Source organism: Mobula birostris, chromosome 4, assembly GCF_030028105.1.
Source record: "Mobula birostris isolate sMobBir1 chromosome 4, sMobBir1.hap1, whole genome shotgun sequence".
Taxonomy (NCBI): Eukaryota; Metazoa; Chordata; class Chondrichthyes; order Myliobatiformes; family Myliobatidae; genus Mobula; species Mobula birostris.
Window position 1 is genome coordinate 177,982,846 of NC_092373.1, and position 22,374 is coordinate 178,005,219.

At 41.7% G+C, this 22,374-nt stretch overlaps 1 long non-coding RNA gene across 1 annotated transcript in view; it reads left to right on the plus strand.

Annotated features, from left to right (window-relative positions):
* LOC140196084 (uncharacterized) overlaps positions 1 to 21,638 on the plus strand; it is an 84,881-nt gene extending 63,243 nt beyond the window's left edge. The window contains exons 2-3 of the long non-coding RNA XR_011885610.1: positions 15,062 to 15,280; positions 20,545 to 21,638. This is a non-coding gene — a long non-coding RNA (uncharacterized lncRNA). The remainder of the gene's footprint in view (positions 1 to 15,061; positions 15,281 to 20,544) is intronic.
* Positions 21,639 to 22,374: the final 736 nt, after the last annotated feature.

The following is a 22,374-nucleotide window of genomic DNA, read 5'->3' on the forward strand; positions in this document are numbered from 1 at the left end:
GTTCCCTTAAGGAAACCATGCTGATTTTGTCTTTACTTGTCCTGTGTCAGCAAGTACTCCATAATCTCATCCTTAACAATTGACTCCAACATCTTCCCAACCACTGAGGTCACGCTAACTGGTCTATAATTTCCTTTCTGCTGCCTTCTTCCTTTCTTAAAGAGTGAAGTGATATTTGCAGTTTCCCAGTCCTCTGGCACCATGCCGGAGTCCAATGATTTTTGAAAGATTATTACTAATGCTTCCCCAGTCTCTCCCACTACCTCTTTCAGAACCCTAGAGTGCAGTTCATCTGGTCCGGGTGACTTGTGCACCCTTATGTCTTTCAGCTTTTTGAACACCTTCTCCCTTGTAATAGTAACTGCTCTCACTTCTCTTCCCTCACACTCTTCAACACCTGGCACACTGCTAGTGTCTTCCACAGTGAAGACTGATGTAAACATAGAAACATAGAAAATAGGTGCAGGAGTAGGCCATTTGGCCCTTCGAGCCTGCACCGCCATTCAATATGATCATGGCTGATCATGCAACTCAGAACTCTGCCCCAGCCTTCCCTCCATACCCCCTGATCCCTTTAGCCACAAGGGCCATACCTAACTCCCTCTTAAATATAGCCAATGAACTGGTCTCAACTGTTTCCTGTGGCAGAGAATTCCACAGATTCACCACTCTCTGTGTGAAGAAATTTTTCCTCATCTCGGTCCTAAAAGGCTTCCCCTTTATCCTTAAACTGTGACCCCTCGTTCTGGACTTCCCCAACATCGGGAACAATTTTCCTGCATCTAGCCTGTCCAATCCCTTTAGGATCTTATACATTTCAATAAGATCCCCCCGCAATCTTCTAAATTCCAGCGAGTATAAGCCTAGTTGATCCAGTCTTTCATCATATGAAAGTCCTGCCATCCCAGGAATCAACCTGGTGAACCTTCTTTGTACTCCCTCTATGGCATGAATGTCTTTCCTCAGATTAGGGGACCAAAACTGTATAAAATACTTCATCTCCTTGTCCTCTGTTATTATTTCTCTGGCCTCATTTTCTTGCAGTCCTATATCCACTCTCAGCTCTCTTTTACTTTTTAAATACTTGAAAAAGCTTTTACTATCCACTTTGATGCAGTTTGCTAGCTTGCTTTCATATTTCATCTTTTCCCTCCTAATGATTCTTTTATTTGCTCTCTGTAGGTTTTAAAAGCTTCCCAATCCTCTGTCTTCTTGCTAATTTTTGCTTTTTCATATACCCTCTCTTTGCTTTTACACTAACTTTGACTTCCCTTGACAGCCATGGTTGTCCTATTAACATTCTGAGCCTCAGTCGGAACACCTCAATATTTTGTACAAGCCAAGACCTATTCACCACTTATGATTTACTTTCTCTTAATGACCCCCACACAGTGTCTACCATTACAAAATGCACTGTATTTTCTCATCCAGGCCTTTCTGCTAGCACCTTACCAACACAAGAACTCTACTATCCAGAGGACAAGTGCAGAGGTGCACAACTATGTCCAAGTGCTCCAAATTGTATACCAACACGACTTGGAAATATGTCAGCAAACTTTTGTCATCTATCATACTCTTGTGTGGACCTCTTGTTTGATAAGGTGAACTCCTGACCTTGTTATAATTTTGCACTTTATTGTCTATTGCACTGCATCTTCTCTGTAGCTTTGACACTTATTCTGAATTGTTAGTGATTTACCTTGTTCTGCCTGTATGAGCTTTTCACTGTATCTTGGTACATTGACAATAACAAACCAATACCAATACCAAACTCTAAATCACTCCACATCCAACAGCACTGTGCAAGTACCTTTAACAGAGGGACTGTAGCAGTGAACAACTCACCAACACCTTCTCAAGCAGGATTTGGGACGGCCAAGAAAGGCTGTGTATGCTCTTAATATCCAGAACCCCTGTCCCCGCCTCCCCAAAAAAGGAGACTGTCCTAATTTACTTTGATAAATTCTTATTCTGTTGAGGCTTACTGGGATGTCTTTTCAGGCCAATTACATACTGTGTGAGGTCAGGATCCCAAAGTGAAAGCACAATTCCAGTATGGTATTTGGGCCTTTGAAATATAACATTGTCTTCTTTGTATTCCAGTTCCTTAAATGGAGGCCATTATCACATTAATCTTTCCCATTTATTTTGTAGCTTCCAACCTGACGGGATGAACATTGAATTCTCTAAAATCCGGTAATTTCTCCCCCTCCCCCCTCTCTGTTTATTCATTCCCATCTGGCTCCTCTCTTTTCCCTTCTTTTCTCCTCAGCTGCCCATCACCTCACTCCGGTGTCCCTTCTCCTTCCCTTTCTCCCATAGTCCACTCTCCTCCATCGGATTCCTTCTTCTTCAGCCCTTTACCTTTTCCACCTATCAACTCCCAGCTTCTCACTTCATCCCCCTTCCCACGCCCATCCACCTTCCTCCTCACCTATTACCTACCACTTTGCATTCCTTCCCCTTCCCCCACCGTCCTATTCTCGCTTCTTCCTCATTCCTTTCCAGTCCTGATGGAGGGTCTCGGCCTGAAGCTTTGTTTATTCCCCACCATGGACGCTGCCTGACCTGCTAGGTTTTTCCAGCACTTTGTGTGTGTGAATTTGGGCCCCCAGAAGCCTTGGCTCACCCATTTGCCAAGGTTTAGGTCAGCCACTGTCTTTTTAGACTTGTCCCTAACCACATCGCCTCGCATCAAAAACCAAATTAGTGTTATGTGTAAATATCTCTACATGTTTCATTAATACTTTATCCAAATTATTGACCAAAACTTTCGGTCCAGGATTCACCCCAGGAAACACCACTTGTCATGTGTCATTAAACAGAGGAGTGCCTGTTGAGAAAGCTTTAAATAAATGATGATGTAGGGAATAAAGGTTTATCCAGGTCAACATTAATCCTTTCACTTCAGCAGACGAGTGGTTGTTTATTTACTGTTTGTGGGATTCCGCTGCACACATATTGGCTGCTCCACGTGTTTAGATAACATTACTTCATTGGAAAGTGCAAAATTGGGGACCTGCCCCACGTGTTTAGATAACAGCACTTCGTTTGAAAGTGAAAGAGGGTGGACCTGCTCCATGTGAAATGGGCTCAGGTGCACTTGGAACAGACACTCGGGCATGCTGCAATACATACACACTGCTCATTTACACTTTGCTTTTTAGGTCTTTAAATACGAATTAAATCAAGGGATTTGGGATGACTCAAGAATCTGCTGCTGAGATAAGAGATTGGCCATTATTTTATTGAATGGCAGAGTAGGCATAAGGGGCCAACATAATAAAGATTGCCTCTTACCCCGGTCATTATCTCTTCCGCACCCCCACCATCAGGCAGAAGACACAAAAGCTTGAGAGTACCTACCACCAGGCTCAAGGACAGCTCGCTTTCAAGGACTTTTTACAACTTCTGTTCTCAGTATTATTTTTATTTGCAAAGTTTGTTTTCTTTCGCACATCAATTCTTTATCTGTTTATGTTTATCTGCTGCATCAGAGCCCTTCCACTTTGGAAGTGTAGAGGTTAGTACACTGTTTCACGATACTTGTGCCCGGATGCAAGAAAGGCACTTTCTCTCAGACTTCAAAGGAATTGTTTAGCAGGTTGAGGGAGGACAGAGAGCTCCCAGTGGAAGTGAGTAGCAGAATTAAAGTGAGAGGTAACTAAAAGGGGCGACACAGTAGTGGCCAGCACTACACTTTACAGTACCAGCGACACGGGTTCATTTCCCACTTCTGTCTGTAAGGAGTTCTCCCTGTGACCGCGTGGGTTTCCTCCGGGTGCTCCAGTTTCCTCCCACAGTCCAAAGACGTACCAGATGGTAGGTTAACTGGTCATTGTAAATTTTCCTGTGATTGGACTAAGGTTAAATCGGGTTTGAAGAGCCCACGCTGTATTTCAATAAATAAAATAAATAAATTTTACTTGTCTGCCTGCCCTGTGATTTCTTAGTAACTGTGGAACTATTTTCTGCTCTTTGCTTTCCCTTTTACTACCTTGCTGTACCTTATGTATGAAATGATCTGTGTGGATGACAGACAAACAAAGATTTGTCACTGTATATCAGTATGCTAGACAAGAATAAACCAATATAGGGAAGTAATGTTAAAGCTGCATTGCAGCCCAATATAGCTGGATTAACATGATCACCCGGGGAATCTTAAACATCCCAGGACAGAAAATCACCCCTGACTTCAGTCATTGTGCTTCAGTTAGCAGTCAATGCCTGCATGTGTGTGCATTCAAGGGCTCAACTCCAAGTTATTAAAGACAATTTCATATTTCATATTGTCATAATTCCATGTCCTCTGTTCCCAATTATAACATCAAAATTTCTTGCTATTTTCTTATTAATGGATTTCAGGTGCTAGGCCAGATGTTCCCAAGATTCCTACTTTCTGTCTCCCACCTTTTTTGAATTGTCACATTGCTTTGCTGATCCTTTCGGATCTCTCCAGAATCTAGGAATTTTTGGTAGGTTACAGCCAGTGCATGCAGGAAGCCATATAGCATATCAGGGGCTAATTACAATGATTTATTAATGGTGTCAAATGATTGTCGTGATAAGTCTAGTGAGGTAGAATAGTGGGTAGTGTTTGTCGCTCCCACTTTTAGCTTCCACCGCTGGCTAGCAGTCTTGCGGAAAGGAGAGCTGAATGTGTAAGTCTCTCCCTGCCAGTACATAACCTCTCCAACAGCAAGCCTCATGTAGTGTCTCTTCGCTGGTGACAACTGAACTCCTTTCGGACTCAGGCTGAACTACAGAGGACAGGGAGGAGGTTTGGCCCCTGCACATGTAGCATGCTGGCCCACTGGTGTGTGGACACGCCCTGGTGCTCATGAACCAGATCCCCAGCTATGGGTAAATAGCCCCACTGCCTTGCGGGCAGCCTTAGGAGAGACGAAGGCTACGGGAGTAAACCCAGACAGCAAATCCGGAGTAGAGCCCCTAAGGCGGATGGACTTCATTGAACATCTTTCCAGCAGCTCCTGCAGCCAAGCTGGTGCCATACATATCGCTCCATAAACTTTTCTTGGACTACACTGGAGAGGGGAATCTTGACAACTGGACATTTCAGGATCTCCGTACCTTCCGCTCAGGCTTTGCTCTGTTGCAAAAGAAGAGATTTCACATCATATAAGACAGCAATAATAAACTTGATTCTGACTCTGAGGCATTTAATTACTAGTTTAATTAATTTGGCACAACGTATGGGCCAAAGAGCCTTTTCATGCACGGTACTGTTCTATGTTCTAACCTACCAACAGACGCATCTTCAGGATGCGGTGGGAAAATGGAGAACCCGGAGCAATCCCATGAAATCCCAGGGAAAAGAAGCAAACTCCACGTAGACATCACCCAAGGACAGGATTAAAAATTGGTCGCTGGAGTTATGAGGCAACAGCCCTATTAATTGTGTCGCTGTGTCTCACTATTTGTTCCACTTCTTCCTCGAAAGCAGGTCATCACGTCCAGTGGACTTGTTGATCAATAGTTCCATGAGTTTGTCTCGAACTGTTCTCTAGAGATGATTTTTAAATTCCTTTCTTTCTATAGCCCTCTTATTACCTTCTATTATCAGAATCTATTTAGCATCTTTTCCATTGGAGACTGATCCAAAATAATTATTTAGGATTTCTGCCATTTATCTATTTCCCATTTTTAAATCCACAATCTCACCTTCTATTGACTAGTTTAGCTACCCTCCTGATTTTTGTAGAACCTCTTACTATTTGTATATTATTTACAAGTTTATTCATAAACTATCTTTTACTCTCTTTATAATTCTTTTAGCCATCCATTGCTAATTTCTAAAAATTTCCCAATCCTCTGACCGACCACTAAGCTTTGCAAGACTGGAGGAAATTTCTTCTAATTTGATGCTGTCATTATTTTCCTTCAGATAGCGCTCCCTTCTTAAAGTGCATCCATTTCTCACTGACTATACCTTTGCTGAGGTTTAGGAATGATTCATAAATATCTACCACTGCTACTTTATCGTCTTCCTAATATCTTACCAAATGTCAGCATTCTGTCCCAAGCCAGCAACCCAGTGTGGTGACCCAGGTAACCCTGTGTCAGCTACACTGGGCAACACAATTCCAACACCAGACTCCCTCAACGGACACTCTCTTCAGGGTTCTGTCATCGGAGGAGATTGGTGTTGGTATTGACATTGGTTCATTATTGTCACCTGTACTGAGGTATAGTGAAAAACTTGTCTTCATACTGTTCATACAGACCAAATCAATACACTGTGTATTGAGGTAGAACAAGGTAAAGCAATTAGAATGCAGAATGAAGTGTAAAAGCTACTGAAAAAGTACAGTGCATGTAAACAAGATTATAATGAGGTAGACTGTGAGGTCAAGTGTCTATCTTGTCATACAGGAGGTCCATTCAATAGTCTAGTAACAGTAGAATTGAAACCCATGTGCTTTTGTATCTTCTGCCCAGTAGGAGAGGAGTGAAGAGAGAATGTCTGGAGAGGGTGAAGTCTTCTTTTCTGAGGCAGCAAGAAGCATAGGTAGAGTCCATGGAGCGGAGGCTCATTCTCATGGTGTGCTGAGCTGTGTCCACATCTCTCTGCGTTTTGGACACTGTTCCACACACATAGGAACTAACCTCTCCTTTATGACTCCATCTATGCTTCTTATTGTCTCAGTAAAGCAGCTAGCATAGTTAAAGACCCTACCCATTCTAGACATTACCAGTTAAATAGAGAACAAAGGTTCTAGGACAGGGACTCCTAACCAGAGGTCCATGGACCTCTCAGTTAATGGTAGGGGTCCACGGCATAAAAAAGATTGGGAAGTCTAGGATGAGCTCAAAGCTTCATTGAAGAGGTTCAACACCCTGACTGACTGGTGAGAACCTTTGGCTCATGACTGCTCAAAGTAGAGAAGGAACATTTGGGATGGTGTTGAGATCATTGAGGTTATCCATTGGGATTGCACAGAAACCTTGCACATATGGCAGGAAGAGCACAAAAGATCACAAACTATCCACCTCCATCAGCCACCTCCTCCCCGAATATGTCATTCCCACATTGGCTCGTCAGCCACCTCACAAACCACTGAATGGTTGTGGAAACAAGTTGTCCTTAATTCTAACCTTCCTTATCAATTCTATCCTTTTACCTTAAATTTCCCTTCAATTAAATTTGAAATATTGGATTAAGACCCAAGTTTCTTGACCTCAAACTGAATTGAAGTTTCTGCCATGTTGTAATCATACTTTGTTATGGGATCCTTTACCATAAGATCATTAATTTAACCCTGTCTCATTACACAATACTAGATTGAAGCTAGCCTGTTTGCTGATTGCTTCAAGTTGCTGCTCTAAGAAACGAGAATACGTACAATGAAGTCAAGTACAAGATGATCCTTGCCAATTATATTTGGTCCAGTTTATACAATGATGAAAGTGGCCCAGTTATTTCTTGATCTATCACGTCCTATAGTACAGCTGCTGCTAAGGAACCGATATATTACTTCCACTATCTCATAATTTATTAACTGAACCACTTCATCTTCTTTTCCTTTCTATCTATCCTTTTGAAATGACAAATACCTCTGAATGTTCAGTTCCCGGCTTTGGTCACCTTGCAACCACATCTTTGTATTACTTACCAGATCATTCCCATAAATTTCTATTTGGGCTGCCAACTCATCTATCTTGTTATGAATGCTGTGTTCATTAAGATAAAGAGTCTTTAATTTTATCTTATCGTTTCTCTCTGTACTCTGACTGTTTGCAGATGCACTCTCGTGTTTGTCTGCTTTGCCCCTTCCTAATATACTCTGAGTTATTGTTACCCTGCTGTTGCCCTACGTTTTACCTTCTCCTTTCTCTTTGCCTTTCTAAATACCATTCAGCTGACCCCTTTTGTCTATTTACAGGTCAGTTTTTCTCTCTTCTGATTCCAACTTCAGGTACCCATTCTCCTGCCAGGCTAGTTTCAACCTTCCCCCAATTGCATGGTATTACATGAGGATATTGGTCCTGTTTCCAAAGAATTGCAAACCCGACCCCCCCTCTGACTTACAGAGGTCCCACGCCCCTCACCAATTGGCCCCATCCCTCAGATACCTATAGCCCTCTGTGGTGAAAGCTCACAAATCAATCATTCGCAAATCAATTGGCATCCATTTTTTATGATGTACTCTTTGTAAAATAGTAATTTTTTTTGCTGGTTTAGCTTGAGAATGTTTTAAAAGTCGAGAATGTTGGTATCTATTCTTTGTGGTGTACTCTTTGTAAAATAGGAAATATTTTTGCCAACTTAGGCTGAGAAATTATTTTAGTTGAGTATGTTTGTTTCGATTTTTGTGATGTACTCTTTGTAAATAGTATATAATTGTTGCCAGTTTAGCTTGAGAAGTTATTATAAGACGGACTATACCTCCTCATTTTCAAAAGTCACATCATTTTGTAAGATTTTATTTAGACTAATGGAATCATTGATTCAGTGATCAGAATAAGATAAAGTTTAGAAGATTGATAAAGAGTTTATGGATCAGTTTAAGGTAAAAATAATCATCAGGAATAGAGCCTGTTTAACTTGGATGAGTGCAGATCTGGGCTGAGTAAATTGGACCGCAAGACTGGTAGGCAAAACTGCAGATGGACAGTGGACATCCTTTCAGGAGGTGATGGCTCAGATACGCACTTGGTGGATTTCCACAAGGAAGAAGGTCAGAGCACTTAAGGCTGGATAAACAAAAAGAAACTAAAGTAACGATAACATCAAGGCAAAGTTAAATTAAATTTAAAGAGAGGTTAAAAATTAAATTAAAACTAATGTTAAAGTAAAATAATGTAAAAGTAAAACCAACTTAAAATAAAGCAAAGTTAAAGAAAAGTTAAAATAAAATAAAGTCAATATAAAGAAAAGTAAGAAAAAAGTTGACTGAAGTACAAACCAGGTTGATTAAAGAAAATTTAGAGGGGAAGTTAAAAAGGAAATAGGAGGGACAATGAGGAGGGAATATGAAAATCTTCTCTTGGCATGTTAATAGTAAAAGAATAGTCGGCTGAGTAATTAGGCTGTCCAGGGATTTAAACAGATCTAGTCATGGAGGTATAGTATATGAGTATTTTACACAGGTCTTTGCCAGGGAAAGTGTGATGGGAGACCTTGATGAGAATGGTTTGGATCCAAGTGCTGGAGCATCCGAGGCTGGGATCGAGACACAGTATAAAGCTGGAATGAGAACTGAGCAAAAGCAAAACATTTGATGATATCTCTAACAGGAGGAAATCTGCAGATGCTGGAAATCCGCGCAACTCACACAAAGTGCTGAAGGAACTTAGCAGGCCAGGCAGCATCCATGGAAAAAGTACAGTCGATGTTTTGGGCAGGACTGGAGAAAAAAAATTGAAGAGTAGATTTGAAAGGTGGGGGGGGGGTGGGGGAGAGGAGACAGAAATGCCAGGTGATAGGCGAAATTTGGACGGGGAAGGATGAAGCAAAGAGCTGGGAAGTTGATTGGTGAAAGAGACAGAAGGCCATGGAATGAAGGAAAAGGGGGGAAGAGCTAGTTAGGTTTATGATTGAGCATGGAACCTCAGTTCAGGTGCTCTTTAAATACTCAATTCTTGGTGCCCAAAACATGATTGCCAATTAGCGGGATGGTTCTGAACCCTTTAAAGGGGCTGCCCCAGCTATCCATATTCCAGAGATTTAGAGCGCCTAAGAGATAGAATCTAGCACGGTCGGGTGCGTGTCGTAACAAAAAAGCTGCTGCTGAAGTTTCAAAAAAAGGAAGAGGTAGCTGAGTGGGCAAGATATTGGTAAAAAGGTGCTACTAAAAAGTGAGTTGTACTTTAGATCACTTGGTTCAGCTGAGATGCATATCTCAAGTTCCCGAGAGAGTAAGGGTAGAGGTTGTGGAGGTATTGTTTATGAGCTTGCACACGTTTTTAGATAAGTAGTGGTATTGCCTAAAGAAGGGGGATTTGCAAAATACGCAATACTGTTAAAAAGGAGTGTAAGGATAAATTTAAGACAAAGATGAGAAAACTTTTTTATAAACTCTAGCCAGTAAAGAATTAATAGTCATTCAGAGCCATGTGGATTTTTTTTAGGGAAAACCAACACAAATCTGTAAAAGGCAGATTTTGCTTAATTTGAGAATGTTTATTGAGGTGATAACAGTGTCAGTATGGATAGGTAGGTAGTTAGTTGATAATGCGGTGTGTATGTATGGAAATGGTGATCCTGAATTTGAAAAGGTGCTTGATAAAATAGGACATAAATAGAATTGTATTCAAAATTACAGCTAATAGAACATGAAAGGCTTGTTGGATCTGGGGATGTTATGATTCAGAAGGTTGTTTGGAAGTTGAGAATGAGGGGTAAATATTATGGTTACAGCCATTTTAGTAAATGTTCATAACAAAAAAAACAGTAACTGACTCACTCTACTGCGAGGAAAAGAGAAGACAAAGGGAAAGAACAATGAAGTTGTGGTCATATACTAAAATCTAATTCCAATTAAACAGGTACAATTCGTTCCATTGATAAGATTAGATTAGATTGAACTTTATTGTCATTGTGCTGAGTACAGATACAAAGCCAATGAAATGCATTTAGCATCTGACCAGAAATGCAAAGAATAGTGTTATTTACAAAATAACTGCGAATAAAAAAGTGCTACAGCACACAAAGTAAAAGTACTGAGACAGTACAATACGGATGCAATACTGCTTAGCGCTGTGATGTGAGGTTCAGCAGTGTCACAGCCTCAGGGAGGAAGCTCTTCCTGAGCCTGCTGGTGCGGGAGCGGAGGCTCCTGTAGTGCCTACCGGATGGGAGGAGAGTAAAATGTCCATGGTTAGGGTGAGATACATCCCTGATAATGCTTTTTGCCCTGCCCAGGCAGCGGGTTATGGTAGATGTTCTCAATGGTAGGCAATTGGGTGCCGATAATCCGCTGGGCAGTTTTCACCACACACTGGAGTGCTTTGCTGTCCAATACAGGACAATTGCCATACCACACTGAGATGCAGTTGGTGAGTATGCTCTCAGTGGTACAGCGGTAAAAGTCCGTCAGTATCCTGGGACAGAGGTGAGCTTTCTTCATGCTCCGCAGGAAATAAAGGCGCTGTTGCGCCTTTTTGAACAGGATGGAGAAGTTCAGGGACCAGGTGAGATCCTCGGAAATGTGGACACCAAGGAATTTGAAGCTTCATACACACTCCACTACAGTTCCGTTGACGTAGATGGGGATGTGAGTGTGACTCCTAGCATGCCTGAAGTCCACAATGATCTCCTTGGTCTTCTGGGTGTTAAGGACCAGGTTGCTGTCAGCACACCACGTGGCCAGGTGCTGGACCTCGTCCCTGTAGGCCGTCTTGTCATCCTCTTTAAGGAACAACTTATGAGACAATCCAGTTCAAAGGGGTGATATAGGCTGCAGAGAAACTACAGGAAAAATACAGAGCCTGCTATGTTACAATTACTGAAAATTCACTGAACAAGTACAGGTAAACTGGTGATTACATAAGGAAAGTTGAACTACAACAAAAATAGCAATTTAAACTCCAATCCAGCAGGTTGTAGCAGATTAGTTAGAAAGTTGGGCAAGTAAGAGGAAATAATGAATAGAGCCGAACGGTTCAGAATAGGGTTTGTTATCACTGACTTACATGATGTGAAATTTGTTGCTTTGTGACAGCAGTACAGTACAAAGACATAAAAGTTACCATAAAATACAAAATAAATAAATAGAGCAAAAAATAAGGTCGTGCTCATGGATTCATGGACTGATCAGAAATCTAGGTGCAGGGAAGAGGATGTTCCTAAATCATTGAGCGTGAGTCTTCAGGCTCCTGTACCTCCTGCTCAATGCCTGTGATGAAACTAGCTGAGTCTACAGAACGCTGTAGTTTTTTCTGATCCTGTGCACTGGAGCCTCCGCACCAGATGGTGATGCAGCCGGTTGGAATGCTCCCCAAATTTCCATAGAAATTTGTTAGAGTGTTTGATGGCATACCGAATCACTTCAAACATCTCATGGCTTGCCTTCTTCATGATTACATTAATGCGTTGGGTCTAGATAAATCCTCTGAAATACTGATGGGCAGGATCCTGAAGCTGCTCAGCCTTTCCCAGCACTGAATGACAAGTGGTGCATGCTCCACTCTTTACCCCTTCCTTAATCAACTCCTTGGTCTCGCTGATGTTAGGTGCCAATCTAGCTCCCTCTTGTATGCCTCCTCATTGCCATCTAGGATTTTGCCACCAACAGCGATAGCGTCTGTGAATTTATAGATGGCATTTGAGCTGTGCGTAGCCACACAGTTGTTTATTGAACTAGATCGAGAAGTAGAGAGGAAAGCCCCAGGGGTTAGTACGAGGGCCATTGTTTTGCTTAATATGTTTTAATGAAGTGGGGTTGGCTACAGAGTGTACAATTTCCAGATGTGCAGGTAACAGAAACTAGGAGGTGTTGTGTACTGTGAGAAGGATAGTAATAGACTTAAGGAGAATAAATACAGCTGGTGAAATGACCAGGTTTCTAGCAGATTGAGCAGACTTTAGGCAGATGAAATTTAATGCAGGATAAATGCAAGGTTGTGTATTTTTATAGGAAGAAATAACAAGAGGCAGTCTAAGTTGGAGGATACATTTCTGAGAGGGATACAGGAACAGAGAGCTGTAGGAGTATAAATGCATAAGTAGTTAAACGTTTTCTGGGCAGGCTGAGGGATGATTGAAAAAGAATGCGGGAGTTGGGTTTATACAGAGGCCAGGAGTACAAATGCAAGGAAATGATGATGAATCTTTCATGAAATAAGATGGTTTGTTGCATTTTACACAACTTGGTAATGTATGGAACATTGGAGAAGGGTAAGCCACTCCCACAATGCGAGGAAGAGACTTAGTGAAATTAGGAAGCATTGGCTACAGGCACTGAAGAATGTCAAGAGGATAGCTAGACCAATACTGGGACATAACCTAAAAATCAGAGACCCAGATTTCAGAAGCACTTCTACACACAAATTTCAAATTCTCTTTAGCAAAAAGGTAATTAATGCAACATTAGTTGTTAACTTTGAACCTGAGATGACAGGATTTCTGTGAATCAGGGAATGAGGAAAGTTGAGCAAGTGGAGTTAAATCTGAATCAAAAACAGAATCAGAATCAGGTTTTATATCACTGGCATATGATATGAAATGTGTTGTCTTTGTGGCAGCAGTACAATGCAACGCATAGTAATAGAAAAATACTGTGAATTACAGTGTGTAAATATATATGTTTTAGGTAAATGAAATAAGTAGAGCAAAATAAAATTAAAATAAAAAGTAGTGAGGTAGTGTGCGTGGATTCAATGTCCATTCAGATATTGGATGGCAGAGGGGAGGAAGCAGTTCCTGAATCTTTGAATGTGTGCCTTCAGGATCCTGTACCTCCTTCCTGACAGTAACCATGAGAAGAAGGCTGATGGGGATCCTTAATGATGGATGTTGCCTTCTTGAGGCATCACTTCCTGAAGATGTTCTTCATACTATGGAAGCTAGTGCCATGATGGAGCTGACTAAGTTTACAACTCTCTGCACCTTATTTTGATCCTATACCCAGCACACCACCACCCCCACCGTACCAGACAGTGATGCATCCATTCAGGATGCTCTCCACAGTACATCTGTAGAAATTTGTGAGTGTCTTTGATGACATACGAAATCTCCACAAACTACTAATGAAATATAGCTGCTGTCTTCCTCCTTTGTAGCTGCATCGATATGTTGGGTCTAGGATAGATATTGACACCCAGGAACTTGAAATTGCTCACTCTTTCCACTTCTGATCCCTCTATGAGGACTGGTATACATTCCCTTGTCCTACCTTTCTGAGGTCTACAATCGGTTCTTTGGTCCTAATGAGACTGAGAGCAAGGTTGTTGTTGTGACACCACTCAACTATCTGATATAGCTCACTCCTATATGCCCTCTCGTCACCATCTGACATTCTGCCAACAATAGTTGTATCATCAGCAAATTTATATAGATGGCATTTGAGCTACACCTAGCCACACAGTCATGGGTATAGAGAGATTAGAGCAGTGGGCTAAGCATGCATCCCTGAGGTGCGCCATTGTTGATTGTCCATGAGCGGGAGATATTCTTTCCGATTGTGGTCTTCTGGTTGGAGATTCAGTGATCTTGTTGCAGAGGTAGGTACAGAGGCCCAGATTTTGGATTTTTTTCAGTCAGGACTATAAGAATGATTGTGTTAAATGTTGAGCTGTAGTCAATAAACAGCATCCTGACATAGGTATTTGTGTTCTCCAGGTAATCCAAGGCTGTGAAAAGAGCTTATGAGGTTGCATCTACTGTCGACCTATTGTGGCGATAGGCAAATTGCAGTGGGTCCAGATCCTTGCTGAGACAGGAGTTAATTCTAGCCATAAAGAAACTCTCTGTAGATGTGAGTGCTACTGGTCAATAGTCATTACGGCAGCTCTCCCTGCTCTTCCTGGGCACTGGTATAACTGTTGTCCTTTTGAAGCAATGGGTGGGGGGGAGCTTCCAGCCATAGTAGTGAGAGATTGAAGATGTTTTGAATGCCCCCGCCAGCTGGTTGGCACAAACTTTCAGAGCCTTACCAGGTACTCCATCGGGGCCTGTCCCCTTACGAAGTTTCACCTTCTTGACAGACAGAGATCACCAGGTCACTGGGTGCAACAGGGATCCTCACAGCTGTAGTTATATTCTCCCTTTCAAAGTGAGCATAAAAGGTGTTGGACTCACCTGGGAGTGAAGCATCACTGCCATTCATGATGGGTTTGGATTTGTAGGAAGTAAATGGTGTGCAGACCCTGCCAGAGCTGATGTGCATCCAAATCTGCCCCTGACCTCTTTCGGAACTGTCTCTTCACTCTTGAGATAGCCCTCCTCAAGTTTTACCTGGTTTTCTTGTAGATACCTGGGTCGCCAGACCAAAATATCACAGATCTGGCCCTCAGCAGACTACGGACCTCCTGGTTCACCCATGGCTTTTGATTTGGGTATGTATGGTGTGTTCTCATAAGCACACGATCATCCACACAGGTTTTAATGAAGTCAGTGACAGCTGCGGCGTACTCATTCAGACTCGAAGATGAATGCTGGAATACAGCAAGTCCGCCAGTTCAAAGCAGTCCTGTGAGCGCTCCTGCACTTCCCTTCTCCATACCTTCTTGGTCTTCACTACTGGTGCTGCCTATACTCCGGGAGTAGGAATACAGCCAGCTGATCAGACTTCCCAAAGTGTGGGTGTGCGATACCACGGTAAGTGCTCTTGATGGTGGTGTAACAGTGTGTTGGTTCCTCTGGTACTGCAAGTGATTTGTTTGTAATAATTATTTAGAGACTTTTTTTTATCTAGCTGGCCTGGTTAAAATTGCCCAAAATGATAAGCAAGGGATCAGGATGTGTTGATCGTAGCTGTTAATTACATCACTCAGTTCGTCTAGAGCCTGTTTTACACAGGCCTGAGATGGGATGTTTTGATTCCATGAAACAAAAAACGCAACAGCTTTTAATGTCCCTCTGGTTCAACAAATCCTAGATCAACCAAGATCTCACTGGACGTGGTAACTGGGAGCACGGGTGAAATAGATTGGGTCTATGTTCATATTCATTGCCATGAGTCTGACCAAGGAACAGATGACAGAGCAATTGCCTCCTTACCTTAAAAATGATGTAAATCCTCTCGGAATGAACAGACCTTTATTCTCTCTTCCCACTACTGAGCCTCTGCATGACAGAACATCACAACTGTTCAGCAGCCTTTATATCCTTCATTTTCTGACAAACCAGAAGTGAAATTGGAAGAAATTACAGGCAAAAGTAAGTTGAAAATGTGGATTATAATTCTCTAGAGTTAAGATGACTCCCTTTGACACATAACTAGTCAAACTATAATGTTTTTCTTGAATATTTTACTATTTCTCTTACCCCCCCCCCCCCCAGTATACTCTCACCGGAGCTTCAGTAGAGTTGACGAAAAGCTTCTGTTACCACCGTGAGGTTCCTTGAAATGTTGTGGCCAGTGATAAGGAATATTGTGTGAATAAAAATCCCTTCTGTTGCCAGATCTATTCCTGGTCTCCTGATAGCTACTCCAGGGATCAGGTCACAGCTTAAAGTCCTTGTGCTCACTTGTTCTGGGCGTTGGAATCCATCCAAACATGGAGAAAGCCAGTTTGGCCTGGCAGGCAGGCAAGGTACTGGAGACCTGCTTTATGCATCTGTGCACCACAGACTGCGATATTCATATGGTGTTTCCTTTAGCAGCCTGGAAGGCGTCTGTGGTGAGAAAACTTAGAACCATGTACGATGCATTCACTGAAGTTAGCTGGCTCTTCTGTACAAGTCAATGTGAAGTAGAAGCAGGGTGTTATAAAGTAGTTTCCCTAAGCCAGTTCTGGTAATGTCTTCAGCTGTGACTGTTTAAACAAAGGTGAGGCCTATTTTTGGGATCAGTGGGTGTAAAGATTCTTTTGGCAGCAACTGTTTCCATTCATCCTCCAGGTCTTTAAATACACTCGTAAGGATGTCCTGTCAAGTTCCAGCGGAAAAATGGGCTCCTTATTGCTTTTCTCTTTTTATGATATTACCTTCAGGAGAATGGTTCTTGCTCTGGCAGGTTCGACACAGTGAGAACATTTGCGATCCACTTTCAGAGTTAATGACTAAAAGTATGAACTTTGTGGTTAAAGGAAGGGCAATGGAGGGATTTGGGAAAAGCGTGAACCCGTGGGATTAAGACCTAACGCCTAAGCACTAACACAGCCTATTTTCATCTTTTAATTTCCATGGAATTGTATCTAGTCATTGAACATTGCATCAGAGGAACAACTTACACAGAAGTAAGAATATTTGACGTGTCCCGTATAATTTCAGGGGCTTCTCAAGACTGCAGATGCAGCAGGATAATAGAGCCCCGGTGCCACAAGACTCCTCCAAGAGAAAATGCCAAAGCAGATGGGATTGCCAGCAGTGAACAATTTACTCAGGATCAAGCACCTGGTTCCTATTTAATTAATGGGAGGGACAACTACCCCTTCAGCCACCACTCATGAATGTAATTTTGCAGAAAATGTGTTTCTTTTCATGCAGTCCTGTTTACAGCGAAATGGAAACAGCTGATCAGCAATGTCACGCTGGGATTCTTTGTTGATTTGCTCCAGGACACAGCAATGCAATTAGAATTCAGCTGCCTTGCAAATTCAGATAGACAAGCCGCTTGTACAAATTAGCAGTTGCTCTATGTTTCCTACCTGACTGCTTCCCGTTAGTGTAACATCTAACATGGGTTAGGTCACTGTAGCTTCAGCTGCTTGGCTCACCAGTAGGGACTGAGACAATAACCGTCAAGTTATTTTACAGGAGGCAGTGCACATGGCTTCACAAGGACTGGCAGAGCTCCAGAAATTCAGTCAATTGACCACTGTTCAATTGGCAGCATTGTCACTGAGCCAGTTCCATTCCTCTCCTGAGGTCTACGTGCATATGGACATCCACAGGAGCCTCTTGAAGAGTGGAAATGTTGTCCGGTGGGCAGATTGATGAAGCATTGTTCAACTCAACTGATACTGAAAAGACTAGAACTCCAGTTTCACTGATTACTTCCCAGTACAACTTCACATTATGTAGTTAACCTACAAGTCTTACTACTCTACAGATGCTGGAAGTCCAGAGTAACACATACAGAATGCTGGTGGAACTCAGCAGGGCAGGCAGCATTTATGGAGAGGAATAAAAAGTTGGACCAAGACCCTTAATCAGTACTAAATATTCTACAGTATTGGACACCACTGTCTTATCTTACCTGCTCTTAAAGTTCTTGTGTTTTAGTTTCCTTCAGATGTGGCTGCTTCATTGGATGCTGTGCATTCTCCCACCATCTACATTTGATAAACTTAATCTCCGATGCTCATATCTAACTCCTGCCAGGTTTTGCCCAGCCATTGCCCCAGAGCTCACTGGCTCGTTGATTTCACACTGGCTTTTGGTTCAGTAACTACTCCCTTTGAATATTCTCAACCTCATCTCTGAATGTTTGTTTTCTTGCCCATTCCTGCCTCTGCTGTCTTCTCCGGCCCTACAGATCCCTAGCAAGCCTGATTGCTTCCCTTCAACTCTAGACACCTATGGACTTCTGTCCCACCATTGACAGCCATGCCTTCAGCTATCCAGGCGCTAAGCTTATGAATTGTCACTTACATACATTCACGTAGCATCTTTCAGAAGCCAAAAAAACCTCAGAACCCTTTACTGTTAATGAAACAGTTTTCTGTAATGAAAGCAAAACCCCAGTTCCCCAAACGGTAATAAGGCAACATTGACTAGATTGTGTTTGTTAAGTTTGTTAGCTGAGTGATCCACACAAGGGGGAATTCTTCTCAACTTTAGTGGTATTCGTTTATTGCCATCACATTTACCGACATATAGTGAAATGTATTTGTTTTGCATGCCATCCAGACAGATCATGCCGTATATAATTGCATCATGGTCGTAAAAAGAAAACAGAATGCAGAATATAGTGTTAGACAGAAAGTGCAGTAGAGGTAGACAAGGAAAATGCAAGGTCCATGATCAGCTATGCTGGGAAAGCAGAAGTTCGAGACTTCATCCTTTAGGATTTGTGAGGTCTATTCAAGAACGTGATAACAGTGAGATAGAAAGTGATCTTGAGTCTGATGGTACCCACTCAGGGGCTTTAAAAAGTATTATGAAATTGCGTAAATCTACCTGAATGGAAGAGATTTCTATTCTAATGCTGAATCAAAATCCCACAGACCTTATTAATCTTTGCAAAATGTAATTGGTATTTCCAGTTTTATAACTGTGCCTGGATATCTCCCTGTATGTGTACGTGATGCTCACATTTCTTACTTCAAACTTACATTTGGTCATAAGACATTGAAAATATTCTGCGGGGTGTATGTTACCTGTGGAAACATATCCAACAGATGCTTGAGAACTTCCAGTCCTTGGTCTTTGGTTACTTATTTATGCCCGGATTTCCATTTGGGAAGTACACAGTTCATGGTGTGATTTACTTCCATTAAATTTCGCACACTGCCTGGAAGTATGCATTTGACACTTGAGCAGAGTAGCGTATATTACAGAGCAGTTCAAACAAAGCCGATTATACAAAAGGCAGCATTTCTTAATGCAGTCTAGCTTGTGTGCAAGTGATGACATTTAAAATTTATGGAATGATTATTTTCTCTTACTTTCATAATGTTGAAACGCAATCTCGATAATAGCCTGACCTTTTTTGAGAAAAGGCAGCAGAACCACTGTGTCAGGAAGTTTATTGAACTTGCGTGTTGCGTGGCCTATTTGAACACTCCACAGTAAAACAGCTGGTAAATGGGCATGTCAAACAAGTATAAAAAAATTAATATTAAATTTTACTGTAAAATTTATGTTCTCATTCAGACATAAATAATCAACAAAGGACATAGCATCTACAAATATTTATCTGATCTGTACCTTTGGATAGGTCACAGCTGACTACACTTGCTTCTGCAGGGTGTGAGTGTGGAAGTGCCAAACTTCCTGGCAGGTAGTTGCTAGGGTTTTGCTGTTAATGGTCTGTTGCCTCATAGACTCCTCATTTCAAGGTTCAAATGTTCAAGTTCAAAGTAAATTTATTATCAAAGTACAAATATGACACCATATACAACCCTGAGATTCATTTTCTTGTGGGCATTCACAGTAAAAACCAAGAAGTACAATTGAATCAGTGAGAAACTACACACAACAAACAGTGACAAACAATCAGTGTGCAAAATAAGACAAACTGTGCAAATAAAAAGTAAGTACAAAACAGAGAGGTAAGTATTGCTGAGAATGAGTTGCAGAGCCCTTGAAAGTGAAGCAATAGGTTGTGGAATCAGTTCGGAGTTGAGGTGAGTGAGTGATCTTCAGTGGAGAGGATTAGTAGGGGAAGATCTAAAACGAGATTAGATTAGATTTATTATTTTCAGATACATAAGAGTACAATGAAGTGATTTGCTTGCATAGGCACACTGGAGACTGCCCGTGGTGGAATCTGGAGCATCGAACAATCTGTTGGGGGATCAAGCTGCATCTATGGAAGGAAAGGAATTGTTGCCATTTTGGGCTAAAACTGGAGGTCCTGATTCAGGGTTTTGATCCAAAACATTGACAATTTCTTTCCTCTTACAGATGACGCTTGGCTCATTGTGTTCCTCCAGTAAACCATCATTTGTTTGCATGTAGTTTCACTTTAAAAAAAATTGAGTCCAGAATTGAGCAACCCACACAACATTCTGGAGGAACTCAGCAAATTGGGAAGCATCTGTGGAGGGGAATAAACAGTTGACATTTGGAGCAAAGGCCCTGTCTGACTTGCTGAGTTCTTCCAGCATTTTGTGTGTGTTGCTTAAGATTTCCCACATCTGCGGAATCTCTTACGTTTTTGAGTTCATAATTGTTTCTTTCTTTAAGTTTGTTTTGAATGAAAACTTTCAGCAATTTATAATAAGTCTTCATGGTTTGTTTATTTTTAACAGTTTTTGGACGTCTCTGAATGGGAGAAGATTAGTGCATCAGAGTGGGCTGGTGGGTGGATGACACGTCCTGCAGGCTGCTGCCAAAAACTCCAGGTCACTGTCTTTGGAAGCCATAAGTCCTCAACGTACAAACAATGAAAATGAATTTATGTGCTTGTATCTGAGATTAATCCAGGTATTGACAGAATGTACAAAAGCAATCTGTACAGAAGTAGGGGACATACACCTCTGCATTTTAAACCATTCCAATTTATTATCAAGCACTGAATATTTTCAGAGTAAATTGATGGCATCCCGAGCACAATCAGCCATTCTGCATCATTTGTACATGATGTGTTTCAATATATTAAGACAATGTTTAAATAAAATGCTTTTGTCTTCTGTGTGCAATTCTTGATGTGGATTCTAAATGTAAAGTTGAACGAAAATATATGGCTAACTCTCTGTTTCTTAGTTTGTGTGCATCTGTACTTCTGTGGAGTGAGTTAGTAGCTTTGAAGTCTTTGGAATTGCATATCAAAGGAAATACCCTGGGACCACACTTAAGTGTCTTCATAAAGAAGGCACAACAGCACCCTTCCTTTCTTAGAAGTTTGCGCAGATTTAGCATGTCATCTAAAACTTTGACAAACTTCTATAGATGAACAGTGGTTGCATCACAGCCTGGTATGAAACACTAATGCCCAGGAACAAACAAAGCCTACAAAGGTGGTGGATGCAGCCCAGTCCATCAGATGTAAAGCACCCACCACGTCACCACCATCGGAACATTTACATGGAGCACTGCTACAAGAATGCAGCATCCATCATCAAGGATTCCCCACCACCCAGGCCATGCTCCCTTCCCAGTACTGTACCATCATTGAGCAGGAGCGACAGGAGCCTTAGGTCCCACACCTCCTGATTCAGGAGCAGTTCTTGACCTATCACCATCGGGCTCCTGAACCAGCATAGATAACTTCACTCACCTGGTTCTATTACATACAAACTCACTTTCAGGGACCCTTCACAACTCATGTTCTCAATATTACATTTACTTACACAGTTTGTCTTTTTTTTTGTACATTGGTTGTTTGTCAATCTTTGACTGATTATGGATAGTTTTTGTAAAATTCATTTGTACTTCTTTTTTCCTGTAAGTGCCTGCAGGGAAAGGAACTATATGGTAACATATGCAGACTTTGATAATAAATTTACTCTGACCTTTGAACTTTGTTCCTTTAAATATATAGCTACATTCATTTACTAATAGTGCACATCAAAGTTGCTGGTGAACACAGCAGGCCAGGCAGCATCTCTAGGAAGAGGTACAGTCGACGTTTCAGGCCGAGACCTGAAACTTTGATGTGTGTTGCTTGAATTTCCAGCATCTGCAGAATTCTTCGTGTTTTCATTTACTAATGATCTGTATAGGCACACTCATACATGTGCCCTTGTGTGCATCAAGGTGAGATCCACAATGGCTCTACCTGTCATAGGTGATGTTCTTCCTATTTTGCTGACAATTATTCATAAGGGTGCTTTGGAAATGAGAACTTAACACGACCACTTACACCAGGAAACATTTTGAAGCATTGACTAGCTTTGAATAAGAGTTCAGAATCGGAATCAGATTTAATATCACTGGCATATGTCATGAAGAGGCAGGACTGGCAGCTTAATATTCCAGGGTTCCAATGTTTCAGATGTGATCGAGGCAGAGGAATGAAAGGTGGGGGAGTAGCATTGCTTGTTCGGGAAAATATTACAGCAGTGCTCAGGCAGGACAGATTAGAGGGCTTGTCTACTGAGTCTTTATGGGTGGAGCTGAGAAACAGGAAAGGTATGGCC